The 9871-nt window shown below is 39.6% G+C and overlaps 1 protein-coding gene across 26 annotated transcripts in view; it reads left to right on the top strand.

The window, feature by feature from the left end:
- nfasca (neurofascin homolog (chicken) a) overlaps positions 1 to 5199 on the top strand; it is a 185394-nt gene extending 180195 nt beyond the window's left edge. For all 26 annotated transcript variants that reach the window (XM_032513140.1, XM_032513153.1, XM_032513152.1 and 23 more), the window contains 2 exons: positions 1 to 1183; positions 1636 to 5199. The exon at positions 1 to 1183 is cut by the window's left edge and continues 271 nt beyond it. The gene's annotated coding sequence lies outside the window, so the exon portion shown is untranslated. The remainder of the gene's footprint in view (positions 1184 to 1635) is intronic.
- The last annotated feature ends 4672 nt before the right edge of the window (positions 5200 to 9871 follow it).

Genomic DNA, 9871 nt, shown 5'->3' with positions numbered 1-9871 from the left:
GGATCTGAGGGTGTTACGCTAAAAACCACAACACCACACACCAGACACATACACACACGCAGAAATATATTAATATATGAAACACATCTAACACAGAGGGAAGGCAGCAGGGCCTGTCTAGAGACTGTGTAGCCTTTCCTGTGCTTGGTTTCCTCTGCGCTCTGCCTGCCCTAACACAGACATGAAGTGTGCCTTCGGGGCAGCTTTCAGCACTTGGAAGCATCAACAAGCGTTCTTTAGAGATTTTTTTCCTTTGGTTCGTTTCCGCTCTGAACATTTTCAGCGTCCCTGCTCTCCTTCCCGATACGCCCCTCTTACCTCTGTGTAGCATCCCAGTAAAGTACACACAAGAGGTCCCTGACACACACGCACACACACACACACACACACACACTGGCCCCGTCCTGTAACATATCAGCTTCTAACCATCGAACTCAACAGGATGCCGGCAGATATGTTTATCATATTGATATTTACGCAATGAAAGATTTTAGTTTTTCCACAGCTGGTAGACGAGTCATTAAATCTTAATGAGTGCTGTATTCAGTCCAGGCACACATTTTAGTGCCCTGCAAAACTATGCACCGTCACCTCCTCCATAGCGTTTTAGGTTTAATCTGGTTAGTAAAAGTACACATGTTGGGTTTCTTTTATACCACATTCAGGCTAAGTCACATGCTTTTATTCACTTTGCCTTGTACGATGTGATAGACATGTTTTTCTTACCTCTAATCCAATGTTGTAGGGCAGATGTTCAAAATGGCCGCCACAAGAAAGGCTATTTCTGCCACAGGCAGCAAGCTCTGCTACAGTATGTTGTTAATGAATCCCATGGTTGTAGTTTTTTAAAAGATGATCAATATGATTTTGGAGCATGATAGTAACTTAGTGCAAGAGAAAATTGGAGGCAACAGAGAGGACCGTTTCTTTTGCTTGAGAAACACAAGTAGACCATAGCCCAAAAACTCCCTAGTTAGCATGCAGGCTAATGCTGCATTCATGTCAAATGGGAACAGTTACATATTGACAGTTTTGCTTTTATTTGTTGTTTATTATTTGTCAAACCTTTGAAAGTATGTTTTATACCAAAACAGACTTTGCGACGTCAATCCAACATGGTGGTCACAATCGTCAATCTACATGTATTTTCTCAATTGTGACACCACAATTATGGACGTTTGGGGTCCCAACTAGAGTGCGGATCGGGCCGGATTTTTCTGTCCGAGCCCGGCCCGCGTCCGACAGAGCAGTAACGGAACCCGACCCGAGCCCGACAGGCATTAAGATATTTCTGTCCGAGCCCGACCCGAGCCCGACACAGTTAAAATCGCATTTGTTTCTCATACTAATGACACATGTACGTTTGTTTGTGTGGAAAGCCCGCTTTTATTAAGCAATTGTAGGAAGGCATTCGGAAATGTCAACAGATGAGCGCATCAATGCACACGGGGCAACAAGCGCCATTACCTACATAATAAGCTGTTTTAAATTCAAAATGTTCAATGCCTTATCGCGCTGATGTGACCGAGCCCGACCCGAACCCAAACATCCTTTCTAAAAATCTGTCCGAACCCGGCCCGGCCCGTCGGGTACCGTCGGGTCCCGTCGGGCTCGGGTCGGGTATCCATCCTCTAGTCCCAACCACAAAGGTCCTGGTTAGTTATTAGCTCCTTTAACTGAGATGTGTCTTCAAGTTGGAAGCCAACGTCTACGTTCTTTCCCATGGGACAGGAATGCAGCACAAGAGGCTGGGATCCCAAGGGTGTGTTCAAACTACATGCCTTGCGTTTTCCCCAAAAGATTCACCACTGAATTATTATATTTTGAGTCTGTGCTTATTGGGCTTATACAGCCAAATATACAGGCACTATCTGTCAGCTAGTAACACGCCCACCAACCTCTAGTTGTTTCTGTTACTTCCCTCCAGACTCTCTCTCTTTTCTGGTCCCTGTATGTTGATGAATGGGAGTCTTGACGTCTCGGAATAGGCTCAAGTTGAAACATTTTGAACTCCCATGGACACAAATCACGTTCACATTGACTTTATATGCAAACACACCGTTCAGTCTGAACCCACCTTTGCAGGGGATCTACACTTCTTTCCCTCCCTCTAGTTTTTATAAACTCAATTCATTTGTTGGTGCAGATGAAAAAAAAAAGACAGTGTTGAATACTTGAATTAAATGAAAAAAGATTCGCAGCATGAAAATATATACATTCAATTCACAGCCACCTTTGAAATGAAACGTATCAGCTTATTTTTTTGGGGAGTTTTTGCAGAGGAAGATAGGAAAAAAAAACTGTTTGAGTAACAGAAAAAGTTTTTAGAGGTGTGTATGCTCAGTATTTCACTTGACCTACAACCATATTTGTCATGTAGCCATTCTGTTAGCAGCCTGATGGACGGACAGTCTGTCCTTTATTTGATACTACATGATCACGGAGTGCTCTTTTCTTTCACCACTCATACTCTACTTACCTGCTACTCAGCGGCACTATTAAACCCTCCAATGCTAAATCAAAAAGATCTTCACTGCAGTTAGCATCTGGAGTTCACATTGTATTTCAAATATTTATTTTATATTTCTATTTATTACATTATGTGGATAGTATTAATATTAGTCCTTAATTTAATAATTGTTATATACACATTTTTGACCAACTTATTTTGTTGTTTCACACTAGAAATAGCCAGAATAAAGATGTCAGTTATTGTTCATCATGAGAGGCATTAAACACACAACAGTATGTTCGGAATATTTGTGATATTTGTAGCAGCTGGCTTTTCTGCTGTAAACAAAACCGCATACCTGTCATGGTACATGAAAAAAAAATGTCTCGTTTACCTGTTCATTGTGCTGCTCTTCTCGTACTCATGTTGTATTACAGTTACCCTGTGTTTTTAATTCAGATTTATGTAACATAACCTTTCCACCACTCAGAAAATCAATATTGTTGCTTATTATTTATTTGACTTATATTCTGTACATGTAGGTCATGAAGAAAATCTCTTATATTTGTAAATATTTCAAAGTTGATTTCCCCAGAAAAATGCTTTATTGGGAAAAAAAGGAAACAAAAAGTCACAAATCTTTGTCCACCAAGCAAAAGTGACAGGTGCATCTTTAGTCCGTTGTGCACCTTTGTAATGTAGCTTTGACTAACATTTGCACTCTGAAAAAGTAACAAGAATCACCCTTCACTCTATGTTGCTCTTTGCTTTGTGATATGTCCAAACCGTGGCAAGTCTATCAGTCACTTGTTTGATGATGGTTTGGATTCTATATTGTGAAAGAGGAAGACGTTAGATTATCTGTCTATATGTTGTAAATAAGACGCAAGTGCTCCTGGAATTTACCATTTGTAGCATTGTCACACACAAACTGCTAGTAGGCCTAAAAGCATGCATTTGCTGACTTATTGGAAACTCCCCTTCTTTAAACTGTCATATATTTGTCATCTGAGAATGCATCGACTCCTTCCTAGGATGCCTTTCACCTAACATGTCAATTGATGCATAGCTAGTTCCATTTCAGGGGCCACCTTAGAGGACTGAAGATCCACATATGAGACAGTGAGGTCTCATTCAGACCAAGCCTTGCCCAAAGTTAGTCTCAGAAAGTCATCCTAAAAACAGGTGGAGAACGCTGAAAACAAAAGATGTTACACGACCTTACATAATGTCACAATGTGTCATTGGAAAAAAAGTTATAAATGGTGTGATATGGGCACCTGGGTAGGTCACATGGTAGAGCCCACACCCATTTAAAGAGGTCCAGGCCTCGACACAGCAACCTCGGGTTCAACTCCGACCTATGGTCCTTTGCTGCATGTGATTTCCCTTCGCCCACCCATTTAAAGCCTAAGCTGTCCTGTCGAAAATAAAGGCCAAAAAATGCCCAAAAAGTTAACTTGTCATAGAATCAGGTAAGATCACTTAGAGACAACTGACAAACCCTTTAGCAGGTGAAAGGGCAGACATATTCATATAAATCTGTAATACCAACAGTCACTGTTAGTCATTATTTACACCCTGCAGTGGCTTGAGTCAACCTATTCGATATATAACAAGTTCCACTACATGCATAAACATGGGACTGGCACAATCAACTAACCAAATTTGGGCAAAGAAGTCATTTTGAGGAGCTTTTTAATTAGTACAGACCTTATCGATACATTGTGACATTTTAATTTGCGGGCTTCAAAGGAGGAGGCCCCTAAAATGGAACACACCATATGTCTAGGTGACAGGCGGCCATTTTGAAAACAGTTCTGGCCTGGTATTTCTCAGCCCTTTCAAAAGTGAAGAGATGTCTGATTCCCTAAAAATCACAACCTCTCTGTCTCTAATTCCCTCATCCAAAAATGTTCCCTTTTGTCTCTCTGCAGAAACTCAAAGCAATATCCTCTGAGTTTTAATCAGCTGGGTGTTATATCTGACGCCATTGTTTTACAGTTTGTGCACTCTAATGTTAGGTTGAGCACCGAGCACAGACATCATGTACAAAACAGGAGACTGCTGCGGAAATGGAAGAAAACAGGAAGAAAAAGCACTGAGAGATCAAACACTGGGTCGAAACGTACAGGTCCGAACTTTCTCACTGGACTCGTTGGAAGCGTTTTCTTCAAGATCTGGTCTGGAAACCTGCACCTCCTTCTTCCCCCCCTAAAGTGGATCACAGTGGGGAAATGTTGAAAACTGGCTATTTAACAAAGAAAAGAGAATTATGCATAGTTGCTGATACACAGTGCTTTTTTTCTTGTCCTTTTGTTTGTGCACGTTGACTCTCTTTTTAATGTCTGCATCGTCTGGCTCGACTTTACTGGGGGGAAAGAAAATGTCTTCTTTCTGTAAAGTTTTTACAGCGTTGTGTTTGTTTTTCATTTCAAAATGCTGCAGTGTGTACATAGAACTGGCGCACATACAAGACTTGCACCTGGATTTTTTCACCGATTGATCACATGCTGTTTGGCTTTTTTTTATTTTTTATGAATTCTCATATTAGCATCTTCTTGTTTATACCATGTGTATCAGAGCAGCTCGTCAAAGTCTTGCTTCGATGCGCATCATAACAGCTTTTGTAAGGTACATACTCAACAGAAAATGGCATAAATATATTACCCATGTATGCGTGTATGATGAGATGTTGCAACTTCTGCTAGCGACGCCTTCTTTATAGTAAAGCTATCTCCTTTTCTTTACCTACTGTCGGCTGGTCTCTCTTTTCATCTCTGAGCTTTTATCATTGAACATTTTTTTTGTGGTTTCAAAGACTAAACAAGAAAATAAGCAGACCTTGCCATACCTCGTGCTTTGTCTAAAATTGTGTTAGTTGAGCAGCTGTAGACGTAGTAAAAAGCCCTTCAGGTAAATTGGCTAAAAAGAGGAATTAAAAAAAATCATCTTTTTGAAATTGATCTTAATGCTTTAATTCAAAAATGAGGAAAAATCCAACCTTTAAGGACATCAATTATCTTTGTGAATGAATAATGTATCGGAAATAAATACATTTTCTTCCTTAAAATACAGGGGGCATGAGTATACACAGCCCTATGTTAAATTATTAAAGGCTAGTTATTCCATGGATTCAGGATACTACGCATCCTGATAAAGTTCCCTTGGTCAGGGCACCCAGATAGCTCAGTTGGTAGAGCGGGTGCCCATGTTTAGAGGTTTACTCCTCGACGCAGCCGGCCCGGGTTTGAATCCAGCCTGCGGCCCTTTGCTGCATGCCACTCCCCCTCTCTCTCCCCTTTCACAAGCTTCATCTGTCCTGTCCATTAAAAACCTGTTTGTGTTCAATGAACCACTGGTGGTTCAAAATTGGAACGCACCATAAAAGGACGTTATTACTTGCATTAAACCGACATAAACACGCTCAAGTCATACATCGTTAGAAAGCTTAAAGTCTCATGATTCCATAGAGCCCACACACAAGCAATAAGGTGACTCACAACGGTTATAAACATGTTCTGAAGTAAAGCAAGACAGACAGATTCGAGTCTAAGACGAGCGTGCATCCCTACCTGTGTCTTTAATCACAGCGGTGAAAGATCTCCGTAAACGTTGTTTTCCTCCTTCGTAAACACGTCAAGCTATTAGAATATCCAAGTCTTGTAATCCATAATTATCTGGTCCCCTCACAATCTGGTAGTTTCTGGCCAAGTTTCGACGTAGAGAAATCTAGATTTTTATCTTTAGGTTTTTATCGTTTGTAACTTTTTCCCTGTGCGCGCTAGAAATCATGTCGACACACCATTGTAATCTGTGGTGCCAGCAGATTCCAATGACTGGTTGCCAGCCAATAGCATCATTCTATCAAGAGATACACTCAAACTAAGCCAATAATATCACACAGCCCCCATTGGGCCCACGTGGGAAAGAATGACAGTAGATCCCACCAATTAGAAGAACAGATCATAGGACTGGCATCCCTGTGTAGCCAGTAAAAAGACGAGTTGAATGGTACCAGACATGGCCACAAAAAAACTATCCCTGAGTTGACTCCAACTGTCTGAAAGCGAAAAATATGGCCTTCTTATAGCATTTCAACATTTCATCAAATTATGATTACTTATTCCTATAAATCTATGTATCTACTTATTTTAGGCATGTGTGTGAGTGATGTGGATGTGTTTTTGTATTTCAGAAGTTATGTATTTAGCACTTTTTGGGCTTTTTTAGAAATAAGAAATAAGACAAACGCACAGACATATCTGTAGAAATCCATTCATATAAAATCCATTTTATAAGCAATTTTCTTCTGGATTTTTTCTGTTCTAAGTTGAGACATGTTGCTAGGGTACTATTTTAGTATATAGCAGTTGTAATATGCTTACAGTAGTGATTTTTATTAATTTTTCAGATGATTTACTTGGACGGAAATAGAAATTCTGTGTTCTAACCTCTGTAGCTCTGTGTCAGTAAGGCCTAGTGTCACAATGCCACTAGAAACAACAAATTGAGAGTGTTAACTTCACAATGAACTCAGGGTCATCACAGAGGGCCAAAGCAGGTGGAAACTGCAGCATGTTTTAGGGGGTAAAAATTTAGGCGAGAAAATCATATATTTTCCAGTGTATTTTAAGTTAAAGGCCTAAAAAATGCCCAAAAAATAATCTTAAAAAAAAAAAAAATAAGTTCCCTTGGTCTTTGGAATTAAAATAGCCCCCCCCCCCAACATCATCACATACCCTTCACCATACATAGAGATAGGCATGGTTTTATTTCAGTTAGCCTAATAGCTGGTTTGATGCATTGAGAGATGATTTTATGGAAAGTATCCCATAGCGATCTCTAGGTATGGTGAAGGGTATGTGATGATGTGTGTGTGTGTGTGGGGGGGGGATTTTAATTCCAAAGGCCAAGGGAACTTTATCAGGATGCATAGTATACTGGATCCATGAAATAACTGGCCATTAATAATAAAAATGTGCCTGCTTCTATGGGTATTTATCATAGGGGTGTGTTTACTCACGCTCCCTGTAATTAAAAGAAGAACAATTATTTATTTACAATACATTATTCATTCACAAAGAAAATTAGTGTCCTTAAAGGGTTGGATTTTTCCTCATTTTTGAATTGGGGCAACAGGATCAATTTTCAAAAAGATGATTTTTTATTTTTTTTCATTTTTAGTCAACTTAAGCAGGTGTTCCTATACTCATGAGCAGCACTGTAGTATTGTACAGTTTCCATGTCAAAAGAATGAATCAGACGTGTCATATATGTTTTCTGGCTGAGAAGTGATTATTGTATCACAGATACACCTGACTTGTTTGAAATGAAACTAAGGCACACCCAATGTTTAGCACACCTTTTCTTCTTTGATTACTCTAAAGTTTGCATTTGACAACTTGAGCCAGCTGGCTAGCTAGCCCAGGCTAGCAGAATCGGCAGGAGAATGGCAATTTCCTATATCAGACGTCGGTACATCACGTTTGGATGATGGTGAGCACTTCCATCTGATGTACTGTCTAAAAGCCTGCATTATAAAACTTTAATATTTTCAACAGATTTTTTGTATAAAGGTTATTACAACCCGAGACACCACTCTAATCATTCATACAGTTATGTATCAGCCCACAAACCAGACCTTTATAGTGTGTTGATTTATTATTTTAGGATAAAGTGGATTACACCATTCCCATTAAACTGCCATGAACGCTGAGCTCATTTTACACAGACGACATGCACAAAACCAGCTCAAAGATTAATAAATTGCACTCTGTTAGAAAATCTAGTTGTGGCTAAGACTGAGTGGTCCCTTTGGTGGTGACATGTTTTATTGAAGATGGCCTGATCCATTCTGTCTTGACCCTCTCTAGGATGGTAAATATTAATGTCTCAGCCCTCCATAGCCAGCCATTACTACCGCCTTGTACATCAGCGGGTAAAAGCCATTAGCAACCCAATACATGGGCTGGCAGGGAGGAGTGGACTGATGCAGCCGTAGCCCAGCGTCTCAGAGGAAGTGTGGGTAATTATTACGTCTTCCTCAGGTTTCTGCAGCAATCGAGCCAAAGGTTAATAAAACACATTGAGATATCTCTGTGATCTGAGTTGACAATGGAGAAAAGGGATGTATTTGTTGTTACATTTTGTGTGTGTGTGTGTGTGTGTGTGTGTGTGTGTGTGTGTGCGTGCATGCGTGCACGCGTGCACGCGCACTCCAGGTTTCTAAATTGAGTAAGTAGATGATATTTATTCTATTAATTAAATTCAGAGGGAAATGTCAAAGTTAAATATAAATTGTGTTGTCTTCTACTGGCATTATGCAGCCTTTGGTTCCAACTCTGCATCAGCCTCTGAGTAAAGATTTTAAAAAACAACATTGTAATGAATAGTAGAGACTAATCCTGAGGAATTCAACATGCCATAAGGATCCACTTATGATCACCACTTGCAACAACATTGTCCTGAACAGAAAGACCACTGTACCATATGTTTTATTTTGCTTTGTTTTCTTTTAGCATAATTGGCTGCATGCCTATGATATGAACTGAGCATTTCAAGGGTCTTAGATTGTTTCATTTGAATAATTTCTAGAGCCCTGAATGTGTGATACAATATAATATATATTCTGCCTCCTTGTTTCTCTGGATAATCCACAGAACTATCTAAACGGTTTTCATAGAAACAGTTTATTCAGCAGAAAAAGGGAACAATGAATGTTGCGGACTCAGGTAAAACAACAGTGGTCCCAGGTTGACGTTCCCATCTAGTCCGGATTAGTCAGTTAGTGGCATAGCCAGACCTCCAAACATCTCAACAGTGCTTCTGAGTAGGTCTGGCCACGTCACCTACATTCTGGAACAGAAATAGAGAAAAAATGTTGTTTGCATTTCTTTAACAGATACACTTGAAAATCCATGCTTTTCTCGCCTAAATCTTTACCCCCAAAAAAGTGATGCAGTTCCCACATCCTTTGGCCCTCTGGGATGACCCTGAGGTCATTGGGAAGTTAACACTCTCAATTCTTTGTTTCTAGTGGTACTGTGACACTAGGCCTTACTGACACAGAGCTACAGAGGTTAGAACAGAGAATTTCTATTTCCGTCCAAGTAAATCATCTGTAAAATTATTAAAAAACACTACTGTAAGCATATCAAATGGGCTACATTCAAAAATAGTACCCTAGTCACATGTCTCAACTTAGAACAGAAAAAATCCAGAAAAAAATGACTTATAAAATGAATTTTATATGAATGTATTTCTACAGATATGTCTTTGCGTTTTTCTTATTTCTAAAAAAATCCCAAAAAGTGCAAAATATAACACTTCTGAAATACAAAAACATATCCACATCACTCACACACATACCTGTAATAACTACACGCATAGATTTATAGGAATAAGTAATCATAATTT

Source organism: Etheostoma spectabile, chromosome 4 (assembly GCF_008692095.1).
Source record: "Etheostoma spectabile isolate EspeVRDwgs_2016 chromosome 4, UIUC_Espe_1.0, whole genome shotgun sequence".
Taxonomy (NCBI): domain Eukaryota; kingdom Metazoa; phylum Chordata; class Actinopteri; order Perciformes; family Percidae; genus Etheostoma; species Etheostoma spectabile.
This window is presented reverse-complemented; position numbering and strand designations above follow the sequence as displayed.